The sequence below is a fragment of the Haliotis rubra genome, unplaced genomic scaffold (assembly GCF_003918875.1).
Source record: "Haliotis rubra isolate DU_JTF1 unplaced genomic scaffold, ASM391887v1 Scf783, whole genome shotgun sequence".
NCBI lineage: Eukaryota > Metazoa > Mollusca > Gastropoda > Lepetellida > Haliotidae > Haliotis > Haliotis rubra.
Genome location: NW_025767505.1, coordinates 228852 through 250122, shown reverse-complemented (window position 1 = coordinate 250122; position 21271 = coordinate 228852). Strand labels below are relative to the sequence as shown.

At 41.0% G+C, this 21271-nt stretch overlaps 1 long non-coding RNA gene across 1 annotated transcript; it reads left to right on the top strand.

Moving 5' to 3' along the window:
• Positions 1 to 701: 701 nt before the first annotated feature.
• Positions 702 to 20995, top strand: LOC124261002. The gene is made up of 3 exons (XR_006894234.1): positions 702 to 789; positions 5230 to 5234; positions 20984 to 20995. It is a non-coding gene; the product is annotated as an uncharacterized LOC124261002 (long non-coding RNA).
• The last annotated feature ends 276 nt before the right edge of the window (positions 20996 to 21271 follow it).

Below are 21271 nucleotides of genomic sequence, written 5' to 3'. Positions count from 1 at the left end.
ACCTCTTACGACAAGCATGGGTTACTTAAGGACAATTCTAGCCCGGATCTTCACGTGTCCAAGGTGAGCATAAGTTATGCTGCTCAGCAGTTGGCAGTATCTGAATAGAACAATGTCGCAGTGTCGTGAGGTACGGATAACTGTAACGGTTTAAAAAAGTGGTGAGAACCGGAATGGCCATAGGTCAAGGTTCGGTTACTGAGTTGTCCCAGGTACAGGTAGCTCAGCGGGTGCAGGTAGGTACGTGAGTACCACGGAGTGTAATGATAACGAATTTTCCCTAAAGGTAAAAATAAAAGTTTGGACTGAAAGAAAGAAAAAATTGGAAAGAAAAATAAATTCATTAAAAAGAATAAACTTTTTAGAAATAATGAAAAACACTTCCAAAGGCAAATGAAAACAAATGGTATGGTGAGCATGATAAACGGCCTCCCATGGATGCCAGTGAAAGGTTCTAGAAACAGTTGTGGTCTGTACCCGGCGACTGTAACCTTGAGGCACCATGGGTCCGTGATTATGACCATGCAATACATGAGAAAATAACTAGGTCGTTTGTCTGTTCCATCTCACCAGATTGCCTGAAAAAGTGTTATCAAAAGGTCCAAATCTAATACAGCTCCAGGGCCTGATGGCATTCGAAACCGGTACTGGAAATTATTCCCCTGTGTCCATTACTTCACTGCTTCAATTCTCTCGGTGATGTTCCCCCATGGTTTTGCAACGGTCGCACAATACTCCATCCCCAAAAAGGAGACTTGACTGATCCCCCAAACTTCCGCCCTATCACATGTTTGAATACACAATATATAATATTCACAGGGTGTTTGACAAACCTTGTGTCATCTTACTGCTCTTCCAATGACATAAGTTATCGAGAGAAAAGGGAGTCGAGAAAGGGATTTTAGGGTGCAAGGGTCAACTTCTTGTACAAAAAATGATTTTGGAACAGGCTATCTTTTACATCGAGCTCCTTGCCAAAGGAGATACCAATTTGAAAGAGCAGGTACTCCTTGTCGAGTCCTTTTCTAATGAACTCTTCATTTGAAACGTGGCAAGGTAACTAATGATGGATCGGTCATGTTACAGGGGGGAGGAGTTATTGAGCATCTTGTGGAAGATCAGGCCTACACCTATCTTAGAATGCAAGTTAGAGACAATTAAGTTCGAGAATGGCCAGATTCAAGAGAAACTTCGGGCCGAGTACACATCTCGCTTAAAGAAAATCTGGAGCTCAGAGCTAAATGCTCGAAACAAGGTCAAAGTCTCCAATACTTTTGCTGTGCCAGTCCTTTCCTATTCCGTGGGAGTAGTTCATTGGACAAAATAAAACATTTAGAGTCTTGACCGCCTGACCAGAGCCCACCAACCTCGCTCCTTTCTTAATCGTTTATATATGGTAATCATTTCTGGAGATTGGGGTTTGATTAATGTGGAGGCTCTTCATGATAGAATTTTTGTGTGTACTTTTGTACATATTTATCGGATGATCCTCTGGTGAAGCATGTCAAGACTCCTGATCTTGTCATCTTTGATAAAGTCACTGAATTCATTTATATCATTGAATTTTCTGTCCCTTTTGACAGCAACGTGATTGGCAAGTTTCAGGTAAAGCATTCTAAATATGCGGACTTCGCCTTTGAAATGTCTCGCTTGTATCACTGTCGTCAGACTCCCTATCGTTCTCAATGCCCTTGGTTTGGTATCTCCTGATCATTCTGGCACAGATCAGGAGAGTGCCCGGGTTCTCCACCGGGAGCACAGCCCTTCTGACACTCTGGGTAAAGCAGAAGGCTGCAGTGTTGGGGAGTCTACATATTCTCCAGAAAGTTCTTGGTGGGTTCGACTAGGCAGCGTTTCCTGGGAGAAGTTCCATTCTCTGTTTGGGCTGCGTGTAGAGGGGGCAAGGGCCATGAGCTGATAATGAGCCTTACCAGCCTGACTGTGACAGGGTCACCTGAACCCTCTCTGCTGCATGTTATCTCAGTCTGTAAAACATAATAATTAGGGCATTTGTAATACCCTGAATTCCGCACCAGGGAGGGGCACGTACAAAGCGCTACAATGTGGTTACTATTACCCGGGAGAACCCAAGCTGCCTGTTCTTAGGCGCTGGAAGGTTATAGTCACATGGCTTATCCCAACGGGTACCCATTTTCTGCTGGGGAGCTTTCATATTCTCTGGAATAGTGGTTGGTCCGCAAGGCAGCGCTTCCTGGAAGAAGTGGGCCAAGGGACTGTGCTAGGATCACCGGAACCCACTTCAATACATAACACATTATAATATATTTAGGAGATAAACCTACTGTGTGGGAAAATCAGAGGTATATAACGAAATTATAATAGCTCTAAATTTCATTTAAAACCGAACGCGTAGCGTGAGGTTTTAAATGAACAATTTAGAGCTATTATAATTTCGTTATATACCTCTGATTTTCCAACACAGTAGGTTTATCTCCATTCTACCATGACAATTTTATGAACAATTTCAGGTGGAGCTCTTTCTTTGGTTACGAGTCAATACGTGAAGCGGCCTCGCATTCCAATCTCAAGTGGTATCGCCCGAAACGGGTGTTTGGTGGCAAACCGTCAATGACTAACAAACTCCAGATTCAGTAATAACAAATCACGTTTTGTTTTTCAATGCATCAATCACCAATCATTAACTGATAAGTTGGAAAACATATATCAAATAAGTTTCAAAAGCTTGGTTCACATTTGAAAATTCCACCGTAGACCCTTTCCCCACCAGAATAGTGGCAGCAACCTCATGGCCTTGACCTTTTCTCGAAGTCATTGTTTACATTTGGAAAGATGCGACAGGAGAGCCACTGACAGTTTGAGCAAGGTTAACCTGATTGTATGACTGAGATAGTCTTTGATATCTAATTACTGGTACTGGTACAAAATTTAAGAGTAGAGGCGCTTTTGCTGTAACGAGAAGTCCGGGTTGTACCGAATTAGATGCTGTTGAATATTGCGCCCTGTCAACTTGACGATTTCACGCACCTCTACGTCTGCGTGCGACAGCTGTGGTGACTTACACACTCATGTACTTTTGTGCTCAAATTCGATTCTACGGATATTATTTTCTACATTTTGGAAAGTGTTTTGTGACCTAGTGGCTTCAAAGTGTAGTGAATTCAAATTGAATCGGATTCGCTGGCATGTTCGCGAGTCTGTTGACAAAGAGCCAGATTTGTGGTGATATTTCCGAAAGGATGGACCAGGACATGAGGGTGTACCTCTGGCATAAACACGGTAAGGTAATTAATTATACTTTTATAGACTACTTTAGATCAAGCAGTGTAACGGATAAGAGGGATCATGACTAAGCCAAATAACTTTTCAACGATATTACACTGTTAGAAAAATATATGTTTGGCTAAACAGAACGGTTTGCAGATTCAGTAATTGTGTTTTACTACCGCTGAATTTGAAACAGTACAAATTTCAAAATATCATTTTGTTTGAATTGATAACCCAACTGTTTATTTATGTGGACGGAAGGCATTAAAATTTCTTCGGCGTTCGATGTTAATACATCCTCCGTTACCGGATCAAGATCAGTGGCGATATCGTTGACGAAAGCTGATAATAAATTTAACACGGAAATTATGTAGCAGTCTATTGCTGGATCTATTCTGACGTAACATAGAATCAACGTAAACATATTTGTTTTGCTGAATTTTTATTCGGAAAGCAGACGATGTTTTGATCTTGTTCGACTGAATATTTGTTTCCATGCTTTCGAAGTACTTTTGTATGTATAAACACCTATTGCTGTGATTTACGCAAGTAGTGAGTCGAGCCCGTCATCGCTAAATCCATCTTTAAAGACATATGTGTAATTTCCGACAGTAAATCGCCGTAATTTATCGATGCATCGGTAGGTTGTTTGGTGTCCGCCATGTTAGATATCTAGTGGGCAGACAAAAATAGTGCATTACCGTAAACCATGTATGATTGCGCACGGAAAACAGAGACCTGTATAACGTGATTATATACCTCTGAATGACTTTAATTAACCAATCACAATCCAGTGTTTACTGAAGTCATGGTAGAATAGGGATTTATATAGCGCTAAGCTACACACAGTGTGTGTGAGTGTGTGTATGAGTAGTATACTCATGGCGCGTATGGTAACTGGGTAGTCTAGGGTGCGGGAAGCTTTACGATGCGGGTATCACTTCGGTCTGAGGTGCCGGGATTGCGATGAGATGTTAAGTTTAGACGGTAAAATGGGAACTGCCCCACTTTATCCTAGTAAAGGAAGGAGATGAGATTTCAGTTAAGTGAGCCTGTCAGGGAAGCGTTTGGTTTTATTCAGATCTCTTGGAATGGTGTCTCCAGAATGAAAATAATAACAGTGGTACGTGAATAACTGAGGTTTGAACGATGACGTGTATCGGCCATAGCAGCAAGTCTGTCAGTTGCCTCTGACGACAGGTAAGACTCGGGAAGCTGGCGCGTGTGACATACTAGTAAGTAGTTTTAAAGTTATTGTGCAACACTTGAGACATGCTAAGCTATAAAGGCTATGTACTATTACATGTGTCATCAATATTAATACGAAGACACTGTGTAAAGATACCCGTGAAGATCCGAGTTAGAATTGATCTTCAGCAACCCACGCTTGTTGTAAGAGGCGACTAACGGGATCCGGTGGTCAGGCTCGCTGACTTGGTTGACACATGTCATCGTATCCCAATTGCGTAGGTCGATGCTCACGATGCTGATCACTGGATTGTCTGGCCCGGACTCGATTATTTACAGATCGCCGCCATATATCTGGAATATTGATGAGTGCGGCGTAAAACTAAACTCACTCACTCACTTATTGTGTAAAGATTTAAGAAGATGGCAATGTAAAACAATCGATATCAGTATATATTAGAAGTGACAAGCGCAATGGAAGCTGACTGTCTGCCCCGTATCTATGACAGCAGTCGCTGTGTTTGCTCCACACCGGAGTAATCTGGTTGTACCGGTTTCAGTCAGTTTATCGACTTGGCGGTAGTGGTTCCAGGACAGCATTGCCTGCATCACTGCGCTCTACCCTGTTGTCAGCTCACGACTATAGTAGCCGTAGTTTTCCTTTACATTGTTTTAAGGTCCAGATTTTGGTATTGATACTTGTGTTATTGCCGTTTTCGGTTGTGGTTCACCATCATTCAACACTCAAGATGGTACAAAGATATTCGAGTTACTCTGTGAACTTACTCCTGGAAGTATCAGTTATTCTCATCTGTGTATTTTCCACATCAGCCATGACACAATGTAAACCGAAGAATATCCCTAACCTTGGCATCAAGCTGTGCCAGTTGAAGTGTAATGAACACAATCTATGTTCTAACTTTGCATACAATATTGAAGATTTACCCTGTCGTTTGTCAAGAAATGATTCAAAGAAGACTGAGAAGCCCGAAGGCGCCAGGTGTCTTTCAGACGTAAGTATACCCTAAAGCTGAAGTTATTGTGACACGAAATATATGTAAAAGCTTTCCATGATTTTACGAAACGATTAAAAATCGTTAGGACGATAGATACTTGTTGGCTTTACGGTCTGTCCTTCGTTGAGTTGAGTTGGGTTTTACGTCACATCGGCATTATTCCAGCCATATAGTGCCGAACTCATACACATTTTAAATACAAAATCCAAAAGATTTTTTCTTAAAATTCCCCACATATATTCATTACATTATTATTTACAAATAGAAAATGTCATAGCACCCAATTAAAAAAACAAGCAATCCGTCATTCACTTTACATAATTGCAAGTTATGATACAGGTCAACTTCCCTCAGGTAGCTAACAATGAGATACCCGCTCACGCTGCAAAACAGGTCTTTCAGATGTATCGCTTCATAATACAGTCCCATGCAGCTGAAAAGCCTACACAGTCAAGCTGTATATGCTTGATGGCGAACACCTCCTATTTATCATGAATATATAACTATTTTTAGTCGCAATATGGCTTCAATACTGCTGCTTTGACTATAAAAACGTAAACTCACTCACTCATTATGATGATATCTGGTGGCATCCATATGCAAACACATGCAAAGGCATTTGATGTGCCAAATTGAGAACTGTATGATACAAGTCAAGATAGGGAATCATGTTGGTCTCTGATGTGCCAAATTGAGAACTGTATGATACAAGTCAAGATAGGGAATCATGTTGGTCTCTGATGTGCCAAATTGAGAACTGTATGATACAAGTCAAGATAGGGAATCATGTTGGTCTCTGATGTGCCAAATTGAGAACTGTATGATACAAGTCAAGATAGGGAATCATGTTGGTCTCTGATGTGCCAAATTGAGAACTGTATGATACAAGTCAAGATAGGGAATCATGTTGGTCTCTGATGATGCCAAATTGAGAACTGTATGATACAAGTCAAGATAGGGAATCATGTTGGTCTCTGATGTGCCAAATGAGAACTGTATGATACAAGTCAAGATAGGGAATCATGTTGGTCTCTGATGTGCCAAATTGAGAACTGTATGATACAAGTCAAGATAGGGAATCATGTTGGTCTCTGATGTGCCAAATTGAGAACTGTATGATACAAGTCAAGATAGGGAATCATGTTGGTCTCTGATGTGCCAAATTGAGAACTGTATGATACAAGTCAAGATAGGGAATCATGTTGGTCTCTGATGTGCCAAATTGAGAACTGTATGATACAAGTCAAGATAGGGAATCATGTTGGTCTCTGATGTGCCAAATTGAGAACTGTATGATACAAGTCAAGATAGGGAATCATGTTGGTCTCTGATGTGCCAAATTGAGAACTGTATGATACAAGTCAAGATAGGGAATCATGTTGGTCTCTGATGTGCCATTGCCAAATTGAGAACTGTATGATACAAGTCAAGATAGGGAATCATGTTGGTCTCTAATGTGCCAAATTGAGAACTGTATGATACAAGTCAAGATAGGGAATCATGTTGGTCTCTGATGTGCCAAATTGAGAACTGTATGATACAAGTCAAGATAGGGAATCATGTTGGTCTCTGATGTGCCAAATTGAGAACTGTATGATACAAGTCAAGATAGGGAATCATGTTGGTCTCTGATGTGTCAAATTGAGAACTGTATGATACAAGTCAAGATAGGGAATCATGTTGGTCTCTGATGTGCCAAATTGAGAACTGTATGATACAAGGCAAGATAGGGAATCATGTTGGTCTCTGATGTGCCAAATTGAGAACTGTATGATACAAGCCAAGACTGGGAATCATGTTGGTCTCTGATGTGCCAAATTGAGAACTGTATGATACAAGTCAAGACAGGGAATCATGTTGGTCTCTGATGTGCCAAATTGAGAACTGTATGATACAAGTCAAGATAGGGAATCATGCTGGTCTCTGATGTGCCAATTTGAGAACTGTATGATACAAGTCAAGATAGGGAATCATGTTGGTCTCTGATGTGCCAAATCTGCAAATGTTCTCCAGATGTCAATTAGAATGTTGTAATCCTTCTGACCATTGAGCATGTGTCCTAAGACGTTTGTTAATATATTCGAGAAAGAGTATGCTCGATTGAATGAAGGTAAATACATGTACAAAACATATGTTTCGGAGTCAAGTGAATGAGTTAATGACAAAGAAATGGCTTTTCGCCTGTTTGAAGCGAAATCTGCACGTTAATCGTTTGACAGGGTTCATACAGCCATGGGCCCATGAGATTCAACGACTTGTAAAGGATTTGCATGGACTAAGATGTGTTTCAAGCATCACTTTGTACCAAAGATATTACACAAAACTTCATATTTGTGTGACGCCAATAACATAAACAGATATAATCAGACACAATGTCTTAGGTTCGTGTTAAACATCAGGTTTTCACATGACAGTTAAATAATCACTATAGGCACTTGCCTGCTAAAGTCTAAACGAACAAAGGTTTTAAGATCACACTGATTTGAATCCTTCCAGATGCCTTCAGCTGGTCTGTTATTGTCGCATGACCTGAAATATATCATGCAAAATGATTTCATAACCTTTAAACAAATGATGAAGAAAAAATAAGTGAAAATGTCACAATTCATTCCATTCCTTTGGAAATGTTCCATCTGTATGGATTTAAACGTTAAATAAATATTTCTTGGGATAACACTTCTGCAATAGCAATAATAAGACAAAAGGGAATTGGCAAAATTTACTGCGCCATACTGCAACGTTACAATGCCACGTAATATGACAAATATTGAATGCAAATCAATTAGCCTTGTGCATGGCTTCGCAGTGCCGTTATTGCGTACTTTACACTAATTAAAACATTCCCAACCCTAGAGAAAAGAAGGAGTAAGGTATTCGGGGGAAAACTGTAGATAACATTAACAATAATAAACTAACTTGAAAACTCTGACAACGATTGAACAAACTGTGCAAAGGCTCTCAACTTTGTCCATGTATCTCAAATAAGTGTCACTTTTACAAAAGCCCAGGGCCTGAAAGATTTCTCCCGTTACCCCAAATTCAAACGCCCACGTGCTCTGGGTCATGGTATCTTTCACTCTGGAGCAGATTATCCAGAGCTGCTGCAGGGCACACTGCTTTACCTTCATCTCTGGGCAGCAGAAGCCCCATCTGCCGCTCTCTAAACTGCAATGTTTTTGTCACTTTCAGGTTCAGGAAGTACCCTCCTTCACAAACAGAGAGATCCGAGAGACGCAGATCTTTGTGGATTAAATAGCTTAAAATTATAATTTTTAATTTAAATTTTCGCCGTGCACGCCATGCCACCTTGCTTGCTAATGTTAGTGTCGTCATCCAGGGGAAGCAACTCTGCTCACTATACGAAATACAATATTCCTACCACTAAATGAAAACCGAATTTAACCTGTTAAATTCCTATTATATATTACTTTTTCTCATATGCATTAGCATTGGCTAGTGGTATGCTCGCACAATGGATTGTCCGCTACTTTTTTTGAATGGTATATTAGACCGGCACTCACATCGAGGAGCTTGGTCTTTATGAGTGCCTTCACTTTTTTTATCTATTTATATTGGATATTTATATAGCGTACATAACCACGCACTAATGCATGCTCAAGGTGATGGTATTTTTCCCTCGATCATTGGATGTCAATCTCAACGGCACATCTTATATCAGTCTCAGCTCCCTGGGGAGCACACAACTCTTGCTGCCACAAGGCGCAACGAGTTATTGCGGCTGTCCCATCTTTACGAGGCACTCATTAACAACTGGGACACATCGTCACAGTACTTTGTCCAACTAGGTGTTTGCACCATCGGGTCATATACCAACGGATTATAGGGTTCTTTAAAGTGCACAGGGTTGTGTACTATACACTAGGGGTTGTGGCAATACTGAATGAGTCAGCACACCAAGTTGACTCCAAGGTTTTTACACCTGGTCACAGGTAGACTCGATCCCGGCACCTCATGGTCGCTGGATCACTAGCCTGGTGCCTTACCCAGTTCGCCCACCACGCCCCCAATAACAAATTTAATTGCTCTCATCCATAAAACTCACTCACTGGTTATACAAATTATTATAATTAAACAAGAAACTAAATAAACTTGAAATTTAACAATGCATCAGATAAACACAAGAACAAATGTGATCTGAGCTCATTCGATTCAGTGATATAACAACACTCACTCCTGTTTGAAGGTCACGACTTACTCATGTCCATCCAAGACTTGCAGTCTCAGCCAACTATGCCGGGAGACTCGATCTGGGAAAGCCGTCAGCGTGGTAGTTTTGGAATTCTGAATAAAATATTTTTTTGCGTTTTCATGACAAGTACGACCTCGACTGAATTTGGTGGTAGAGCTCTTTTCCGGAGGAGAACTTTAAAACCGTTCACTATTTCTTCACCAAACTCCCCAAATTTGCACAGTGTTAGTTATAGGTCTGGTAGTGTACAGGTGCCTTTTGGTAGTTTTGGAATTCTGAATAAAATATGTTTTGCGTTTCCATGCCAACAAATTTGGCTTCGACTGAATTTGGCGGAACTTTAAAACTTTTCAATACTCTCTTTCCACTTTGCCATATACACACCAAAACATTTGACATAATCATGAGTAGTTGTGTGTGGTCCAGTGCGTAGAGCTCAGGTCACGAATCAGTTGAAGTTGAGCAACGTCGAGCTCGGACAGTCCTTGGGTGGGTCACCGTGTTATGCAGCTTGACTCCTGAGAGTGTCTCGGACTTCAGTCCTGCACTACAACGAAACACATGTGATACATGTGGTCTCACATTAGGCATGTGAGTTTGTTCAGAATTGCCTCTGTTCACCCAACGGAAAATGGGTACCCGCGGCCGGTTTGACAATAGCCTTCCAGCGCATAACAGGCAGCTTGGGTTATCCGGGGTGATAATAACTGATTACAACGGTATTGTTAGTAGACATATTCATGAAGAGTATATTGCCATTGCGGGGGATATTGTCTTTGACTTTGTCTTCTTGTTCATCATGGCTTGGATGTGCTGTTTGTTAAACATACAGAGGTTGATTGGAACATAGAATAAAGTACCTATGAAGTGAAATCTTCAGTTGTGGCCATTACATGATGTCACATGAGTCAGTTGTCACACATGCATGAGTCAGTAGAAGTGGGTAGCAATATATGCTCAACATCAGTACACATTATAAGCATTCTTGACTATCTCCAGAAAAGACATCCAACTTGGGGTAAGGAGTAAAATAGCTGGGAAAGTTAGAAAAGCCAGTATATTAGAGAAAAATTGATTTTCAAAAATGATGGTTTTGACATCATAAAAAATATCCAGAATTTGCTGCAAAACTGGAAGAGCCTTGAAGACGACTCCCGACCTGGAAGGCATATGTTACAGTCAATCTTTCCAAAGAGTCATTTGACCAAATGACTGAAAATTTCAAGATGCAAAATATTCCTTTTGAATGTTGTCTCAACAAAGGGGTTTTCATAGAAAACACTTGGTGCACATGTGGCATTTGCTTTCGCAATCCGTGTTTATCGATCGTCAGTTTAAATAGGACAATCAAGAAGAATTTCTCAAAAGGCACGGAGGTCCAACATGCCTATGGTATACTCAGAGAAACGTCAGAACAGCACACAATCCGAAAGGCGAATGACTGAGCGTCCAAGGAACGTATTGGTTTCTGAGGCACTCATGAAGAGCAGCCTCCTCGTGGTGAGTGATGGGTAACGCTGGGGACCCGGGGTCGAATAGATCCTCAGCACCCTATTGCTGGTCGTAAAAGGCGACCGATCTGGGCAACTTGTTTGACGTGGGTCGCGCCCATGTGTTGGTGGAGGACGGGAGTCTGGTGGCTGAAGGCACTTTGTTCCAGGAATAGCGTTCCTTTTCCCAATACAGAAGTACGACCCTTCCGTCACCTAGAGGGATGGTAGAATAGACCCGGTTCCATCAATCGGATGGTCACGCGAAACCCTACAACTATGTAATGTTGCACAAAATTGTTACAAATGTGAACCTGATTTATTAAGTTTTGGCCGAATTATTTGAAATCAGAATTTCAAATACATGTCATTGATGTTTTGTAGAATCCTACGCCAAGGAGGCGGTGGCTCATGGGCCAATCTGGTGGAATAGTTAATCTTATAATATTTCTCCTGGAGTATATCTTTCGAATATTTTTGGTGCTGCAAATTGGAGACCCACTTGGTATTTTAAGCTCGGATAATGAAATCTAAACAACTAGACATGCCCCCATTGACCGACGGACCATTCTAAGTTCAACAGACCGCTTTGCAATACGAATTAGTGTTACAGTGGTTCCCGTGACGAGTCACATGACTCTGTACTGATCTTGTATTAATAGATTAATATAAGTTGTAGCATTCTTTTGGCGTCCTGTATTATGTTTTATCTACAGAGACGGGGGCGAGGTGGATAGCACCTAACGAGGAATGCAGAGAACCCTGTATATCTCGAATCATAATGCTACAACGAATTTATCTTACCGAATGTTTAATTCTCTCAAAAGGTAAATATAACATTAAAACAAACTGAAATTCAATCATAAATTTTACAAACATGGTACTAACTAGTCGATCCTGGCGCTTTAGACAGCTCGCCCACCACGCTTCGGATATAGACAGTCTCAGCGACGTGCCTGTCTTCTCTACGATGACTAAGCTGTTTGCCCAGTCGGTGGCGTGTTCAACTTTGACGACGACATCATTTGATCACGGGTTTCCTACAGTTTCTTGTGCGTGCTGTATGATGCTTTGCGTGGTGGATGGATCACTGGTTTCACTGTAAGGTCAAGTTCGATGTGATATTTCCCACTGAAGTGGCCTAGACCTGTGAAATTGTCACCATTCGCAACTAAGATTGTTAATGGCTGTATCCTCGAAGGGGGCGGAAGTACCGTAAACATATTGTCCTTCTGAGCGGGTATGTAAGACCACGACCGTCAAAGTAACAACATTTAAGGCTACCAACCTTTTAATCGTAGAATATATGTGATTTAAATTCACAGCTAGCTTTGCCCATAGTGAGTGACCTTTTGCAATATTCCAGTAATATAACAACGTGGGACACCAGAAATGGGCTTCACACATTGTACCCATGTGGGGAATCGAACCCTGGTCTTCAGCGCGACGAGCGGACGCTTTAACCACTAGGCAACCCCAACGCCCCAGCTTTGCCCATAATCGGCAACAGTTGAGGGGATAGTGTAAATCCAGCTAGGGGGCATGCAGGTAGCAAAGGTAATGAAAGTCCCCATGGTTTCTAGTATGGTGATCTGCCTTCAGTTGTTGGCGACATATAGCCCGTTTTTATGCTGCGTCGTTTAGAAAATATCATTTTATGGTTACTTGCCATTTTTAGGTCTTAAGCTGGGATATTGCAGTTTTACTGTTTGTTGTTGGCAGGTTTTCATATTGTTAAAGATATGTAAGTTTCATAGCCACAATATGGCTGGTATGTTGCAGATGTCAAACACAGCTTCTGAAATCTGATCAAAACCGCAATATGCCGCTTGATCATGTTTTGGCAAATAAAGCTTGTGCTCATCTCTTCAAGTCAAAGTGTGAACAATAACCAAAGCAGATGATATCATCACCACACAAAGGGTCAACAAAACCCCGTCCAATCAGTTGGGATGCTGGGACTGTTGGCATGAATATGTTTCCAACGGATTTGGAACACTGACAAAAAGGACAATACGACAGTGCACAAACCATAATCCACGAGCAGGGCTACGTTACTTTCCTAATCTGACTCTGTTTAACGTACACCTGTACCAAAACATGAGGAAGATCAGTCCATTTCGACTTGAGAGATACGCTATGGAGGACGGTTAGCAGAGGGATTAAAGGGACAACAGCAAAAATCCCTCCATGTCATTTGACAGCAATAATTGAGCATGTTTAAAATGATTTTATTGAAGCATCAATTAAGGGTCATTCAGGGCAAGCTTGTCTTTGGGAGACTCAGCACCTGTCATTAAACCTTCGTCTTTGCACTTTTTAGGACAGGTTGTTTATTTATATTGTGCTACGTTATCCTACTTTTACATTCGATGATGGGGCAAGTGTGTGATATGCTTTCATCTGCTACCTATAGCCCATTTATATATTGTTCGTTCTGTATTGAGTGCCATGTCGTTTTATGATAACATGGTTGTTTCAAAGAAACCTCAGTGACGCTCTAGTTGTTTTACTGTCTATTGTCGACATGACATAGTCCAAGTTTGTTTTTATTAATGTAGATCTTTTGTAATCACTATAAGTTTGCAATACCGTCGATGTGACCTTAACTCACTGAAACGTTACAAACAATGATGTATTTGTCATACATGTTTCATGATTTCAGACATACTGTTTTTCAAGTAACGATAGAGTGTTTAGTTTGCAATAAACTATACTAGTAACATGCTTTCTGACAAACTTACCGGTGAAGGTCTGGGTAAGAATATTGGCCTTCAGTAACCCATGCTTGTCGTAAGAGGCGACTAACGGGATCGGGTGGTCAGGCTCGCCATCGGTTCCTAATTGCGCAGGTCGATGCTCATGCTGTTGATCATTGGATTATCTGTTCCAGACTCGATTAATTACAGACCGCCGCCATGTAACTGGAATATTGCTGAGTGTGGCGTAAAACTAAACTCACTCACTCACTCTGAAAAACTGTATGAAGAAAATAATCTTCAGAAGTTAAAATAGACTTCTTTGCAACTTCCAAGTGTCAATTGACGTTAGTGAGTTCAGGGCTTACAGGGGTTATAGTGAGTGAGTGAGTTAATATTTAACGTCACATCGGCAATATTTCAGCCATATCGTGACGAGAACATTTTACATTGTAATGGAATATGTATATATTATAAAACCTGTCATCGAAGGACAGTAAAGCAACTAGAGTATCACAGATATATAAATGTAAAACTAGTAATTGAATCTAAAACATTTTAACCATAGGGGACAACACAATCTAAAAATGGTCTATAGATCGCTAACAACTGAAGGTAGATCACCATACTAGGGACCATGGGGACTTACAGTACATTTGCTTCCTGCATGGGCCCTAGCTGGATTTATATCATCCCCTCAGCCGTTAGCAATTAAGACATATCTAGCCATACATTAAAATTACAAATATTCTACGATTAAAAAACGGAAAGTTGAAATTTACTTTGAATGTTTTGGGACTTACGTACCCTCTCAGGAGGACAATAATTTTACAGTACTTTAACCCCCCTCGAGGATACAGCCACTAACAATCTCTGTTACTAATTCAAACTTTCAATCATAAAATATTTAGCTATTTACAAATCTGTTAACAAATTTAATTCTTTTAAAAAAAGCAATAATTAAATGAGGACTTACATTAGTAAAAAGATCCTTCATAGTTCGGGATTTGAAATAGATATCCCTTGTGATGGAGTACTCAACACAGTCAAGCAAGACATGCTTGACCGTGATTCGTTCATCACAAGGGATACAAAACGGAGGATCCTCACCTTTTAATAGGTACTCATGCGTATATCTAGTGTGGCCAATACGACATCGTCGCATAATGACCTCTTCAAATCTGGACTGACAACCCAAGTAAGTGTAACCGATATAGGGTTTTATTGCATGTAATTTATTGATACCTACTTGGGTGTCCCACTTCTTTTGCATCAGATCACGAATATAAGATCTTATAGCAGCTTTGTAATCAGAGTATGGAATAAGAAGTGGTGTCACAGATTTGTTGAGTGCTGCCTTGGCAGCAAGATCAGCCATTGTGTTCCCAGAAATGCCAACGTGGCTGGGTAACCAACAAAAGACGATGTCGCATTGGCCAGTAGCAAGATCATTATATAATTCGATTATTTCAATTAAAAGTGGATGTTTGCAAGAGATTTTTAATTGCCTGAAGGCAAGAAAGAGAGTCAGAAAATATTATATATTGTTTATATTTACGGTGTTTATTAATATATTTAAGAGCTGTTAAGATGGCGTTTGCTTCTGCTGTGAAAATTGAACTGTCATTGGGTAGTCTGGAAGATATTGTTTTGGACCCAATGACAGTGGCACAAGCAACCGCGCCACCATCCTTGGATCCATCTGTATATAAGGATTTATAGGTATTATATTTGTTTCTTAATTGACTAAATTCTTGTTTATATTGTAAATCATTAGTTTCGGATTTTTTAAATGTGGTTAATGTTAAGTCAACTTCTGGCCTCACCAATTGCCAAGGAGGAGAAGAAAGAAGACGAGAAGGAGATATATTCTCCAGCTCAATGCCAGCAGCAGAAAGGAATGGTTTAATTCTGTGCCCAAGAGGCGGAACAAGAGAAGGCTTTTTGTTATACAAATCCTCATAAAGAGGATTGAAGACACAATTAAATGCAGGATTAGATTCGTTTGAATATAGTTTAGTAATATATTGTAAGGATAATTTAATACGGCGTTGGGAAATCGAAGGCTCATCTGCCTCAACATAGAGACTATCAACTGGAGAGGTTCTAAATGACCCAAGACAAAGTCTTAGACCTTGGTGGTGAACAGAATCAAGTAATTTAAGATTGCTTTTGCAGGCTCCGCCATATACGATCGAACCATAATCAAGTTTAGATCGTACCAATGATCGGTATAAGTGAAGGAGGGTAGTTTGATCCCTCCCACTTTGAGTTGGAAACAACTTTTAACAAATCGAGAGCCTTCAGGCATTTAGTTTTAAGTGCTCTAATATGTGGTAGAAACGTTAAGTGTGAGTCAAAAATAATACCCAAGAACTTGGCCTCCTTCACAACTTTGATAGGAGTGCCATTTAGAGATAGTTCCGGGTCTTTATGCGGCTTATATTTTCTACAAAAGTGTAGACAATTAGTTTTGGACTTGGAAAATTTAAAACCGTTTTCAAGACACCATTTATGTATTTTATTTAAACACAGCTGCAGTTGCCGTTCAATAGTATGCATATTCTTACCACGACAAGAAATATTAAAATCATCCACAAAAAAGTGATCCATCTATTGAATCATTTAAAACCTTGGATAAACTGTTAATTTTGATGCTAAAAAGTGTGACAGACAAAATACTGCCTTGTGGGACACCCTGATCCTGATTATAATGGTCAGACAGGGTAGAACCCACGCGGACTTGAAATTGCCTGTCAGCTAAAAACTTGGATATAAATTGAGGCAAACGGCCTCTCAATCCAAAATCGTGTAAATCTCTTAAAATACCATGTTTCCATGTAGTGTCATATGCTTTTTCTAAGTCGAAAAAGATCGACACTGCATGTTGTTTATTAATCATGGCATTTTTTACAAAAGACTCTAAACGTACTAAATGATCGATGGTACTACGGTTTTTTACGGAAACCACATTGTATATTAGTTATAAGGTTATTGGTTTCCAAGTACCAAACAAGTCTGTTGTTGATCATACGTTCCATGGTTTTGCAAACGCAGCTTGTCAGTGAAATTGGTCTATAATTAGAGGGATCTGTATGATCACGTCCAGGTTTAGGGATGGGCACAATGATAGCATCACGCCACGACGAAGGGAAATTTCCAGTTGTCCAAATATCATCAAAAATATGTAACAGTGTCTCCAAACATGACTCTGGCAAGTGCTTCAGGAGTTGATAATGTATGTTATCAGCTCCAGAAGCAGTATCGTGAGCCTGATCAAGAGCGGTATGAAGCTCATGTATCGAAAAGGTTTCATTGTAGTCTTCCCCGTTATCTGAATTGAAATTAATAGCTTTCTTTTCTTGCTGTTTTTGATATTTTTGGAATTCAGGTACATAATTTGCTGAGGAAGAATGTTTGGCCAACGTCTCACCAAGTTTATTTGCAATATCTGATTTACTAGTCAATAATGTGTTCCCATCTTTTAGATGGTGGATGCTAGATTTAGAGCCCTTACCCTTGATTTTCTGGATCATATTCCACACCTTTGATATAGGTGTGCGCGAATTAATCTTTGATATATAGTTTCGCCAAGATTGACGTTTACTTTGCTTGAAAGTGCGTCGTGCTTTGGCGTTTAAAATTTTAAATTTGTCCAAATTGTGGACCATAGGATGGCGACGGAAATAGTGCTCGGCTTTCTTCCGGGCCTTCCTAGCCTGTTTGCAGTCATTGGTAAACCATGGTTTTCGTACGTGAGGAATTGCAGAGGACTTTGGGATACACTCGTCAGCTATGTTATTTAGTTCATCTGCAAAACATTTTATGGCATCAGGAATGTCATTAAAAAGTTCAGGTTTCAGATTGTCAACACAGAGAGCTTCATATAAAGGCCAGTTAGCCTTTCTAAAATTCCATCTTGACGATGGAGGAACATCAGATGGATTCACAGGTGTCAGTATTGTTGGGAAGTGGTCACTTCCACAGAGGTCGTCATGGACCGACCATTCGAATTCACTCAGTAGGTTAGAGTCAGCAACAGTCAAGTCAAGAGCTGAATATGTTCCTGTGCCAGGATGTAAATATGTCTGTGAACCGTCATTATAAATGCATAAATCATTATTTGAAATAAAATCCTCCAGTAATTTACCTTTGGTGTTTGTATTAATACCACCCCAGAGTGGGTTGTGGCCATTTAAATCCCCCATGATTAAACAGGGTTTAGGTAGTTGATCATAAAGAGCTTGTAAATCTGAAAGTTGAACAGTTGATGAAGGCGGAATGTATAGAGAGCACAAAGTAAAAGCAACCTGTAATGTAAGGCGAACTGCAACGGTCTGGAGATTTGTTTTAAGTGGCACAGGGCTATGTATAATATTGTTCCTCACCAAAATTGATGCTCCACCAGACGCTCTATCGCCAGGAGGAGAGAAATAATGATATGCACTGAACTGACGTAGGTCAAAATTATCTGCCTGTTTCAGATGGGTTTCTTGTATGCAGAACGCTGATGGTTTGAAATCTTGGACTAATAGATGTAACTCGTTTAAATTAGTCCTAATTCCTCTACAATTCCATTGAATTAGAGGTGAAGCCATTATTTCTTTGGCGGATGGACAGGAGATCTACCCCTCACCTTCCTTGAGGGTGACAAGCTATGTGTCCTACCATGGCTGTGGTCGGACACATCCATGTCCTCAAGGGATCCAAACTTATTGTAAAGTTTGACCTGGTTAGTCGACCCTTTTGGGGCTCTGTGACTTTGATTCTTTTTTGTTTTCATAGTTTGGTTTGGATTGATTCTTCACAGTTACTTTCACATTTTTGTCAGATGGTTGCTTCTGAAATGAGGATGTGTCTGTCTCAGAAAGTGCCTTAGACGGAGTGATAGTTTGCAAAGGCATGGTTTGAGCACTTGAAGTCACCTTTGAAGGTCTCGCTTGAATTTCAGCAGTTACCAAGGTAGGAGCAGAAGTCCTAGCCCACGTATAGTCGGTTTGGCAACCTACTGAAGTATATGAAACATTTTTTTGGTGTAGAGGGCTGAACCGAAGCCGAAACAGTGGCAGCATAACTTGGACCTAAATGTTCTTGAGCAAGAACAATCTGTTTAGCTTCAAAGAAGGACACGTTTCGCTCATGCTTCACTCGCGAAATTTTGGATTGCAACTTCCAGGAAGGACATTCCTTGGAAGAAGAAGGATGGCAACCTGCACAGTTGACACAAAGAGGTGTTTTGTCACAAAGGATACTGTCTTCGCATGTTCCAGCACATCGATGACATGCAGCTGGATTGTTGCAAGACTTGGCCCCGTGACCATACTTCTGACAAGTATAGCATCTTAAAGGATTGGGGATGAAAGTATCCACCCTCAAGTTGCAATAACCTGCTTTCAGTGATTGTGGGTGAACTGGCATACAAAACGTGAACAAATAAGTATTTGTTTTCAAGGTTTCATTATTCTTTTTTAGCCGTGAATCGTTTGACATGAGTTACCCCTTGAGAATGCAATTCGGTAACGATTTCAATATCGCTCATGTCTGATAGGCAACGTCCATTATCACGGACGATGCCTTTGCTGCTATTCAATGTCCTGTGAGGGGACACCTCCACAGGAACATTTGCTAAAGATGTTGTTTTCAGAAGAATGTTGGATTGGATTGGTTTCCTGCATTCGATTAGCAGGGAGCCAGATCGCAACTTTTTTTTATTTCTTTAACGTCTCCGGCCAAACCTTCGATACCCTTTGCAACAGCAAAGGGATTCAGTTTAACAGGGCCACCATCGGGGGCACACATGACTACAAAGCGAGGCCAATTTTCAGGGTTGGTGATAATACTTTGAGCTTCATCCTCTGAAGACAATGAATCATCTGATTCATGTGAGCGTTTTTTGAGTGGGGGGTGCCATGGTTAAAGTATATATGATTCACCCTCCTAGCTCCCCACCCACCATGGAGTGTCAACAAGGACGATGCCTCATGTCTATGGGTCTCCAACAGACGGCACCAGGGATACTAGGAGGGTATACTCAAGCAGAAAAAATCTTGAAAAGATAAATTCTACCGGATTGGCCCATGAGCCACCGCCTTCTGGGCATACGACTCTAGGCAAAAACATACATGAAATATTGTATTTGAAATTATCATATCAAAATTGGCCAAGACTTAAAAATATCATTATATAAATCCAAAAATTTTGTGTAACAATTCATAATTGTAGTACACACAGGGCTTGGCGTGACCAGCCGATTGATTGAACCGGGCCAGTTCAACCACCCGTCTAGGTGAAGTAAGGGGCGAAGTGGTGTGTTGGGCAAAGGAACACTGTTCCTGGAACCAGTGCCCTCAACCACCAGCCTCCCGTCCTCCACCGACACAGGGGCGCAACCCACGGCAAACGGGTTGGTGGACCAAATATGCCCCCGGGTCCACAACGGGGGGTTGAAGGGCTCTTAGCGTTACCCAGCACCCACCACGAGGAGGTGGCCCTTCACGGGTGCCTACAGGGGTTATAAGTCGTAAAGTTCGTAGTATTGGAAAAAGCCTCAATCTACACAGACCGTTCTTTGTCTCACATTAATCGTCGACAGAGGCCACAATACACAAATTACTTTTTTTTAAGCTTATTAAGTTCAGGTTATTACGCAGTATTCATTCTAAATGATAGTAGATTGTCATTTTTTCATCATAACATACATATCACCAGATATGAAGCAGAACTACCCGGGAAGATGTCCAAAACAAAAAGCAGACAAGCTGGACACTCTCCACGATGCCTGTAGGAAAGGGAACCTGGGCCGAGTGAGACGCATCCTGTCCCGAGGTTTGGTTGACGTCAACAGCAGAGATGAGAAGCACAGAAAGACACCACTCATGGTGGCGGCTCAAGAGGGACATAGACGACTATTTGCCTTGCTTTGGGGAAAAGGAGCTAATGTATCAGACGTAGATGAAAACGGAGACAACGTCCTGCACTTGGCCTGCAGAGGATGACGTATGGGTATTGTGAAGGATGTAGTCAAACATTACAGTGTTGATATTAACAGTAAGGGAATGCACGGGTCAACTCCATTGCTGCAGGCTGTATATTGTGGACACAGAGACCTGTTGAAGTTCCTCGTGACCAAGGGAGCTAATTTGTCACACGTGGATGATGATGGAGAGAATATGCTGCACTGGGCCTGCAGAGGGGGACATGTGGGTGTCGTGAAGGATATACTCGCACAATACAGTGTTGATATCAACAGTAGGGAAAATCATGGAGAGACCCCCCTTATGAAGGCTGCATCAGAAGGACACAGAAATGTTTTTGAGTTCCTCGTGAGTTTGGAAGCTAATCTGCATACGTGGATGATGACGGCGACAACATACTTCATCATGCTTCAGTTGGGGGACATGCAAACATGGTTCAGCATATCCT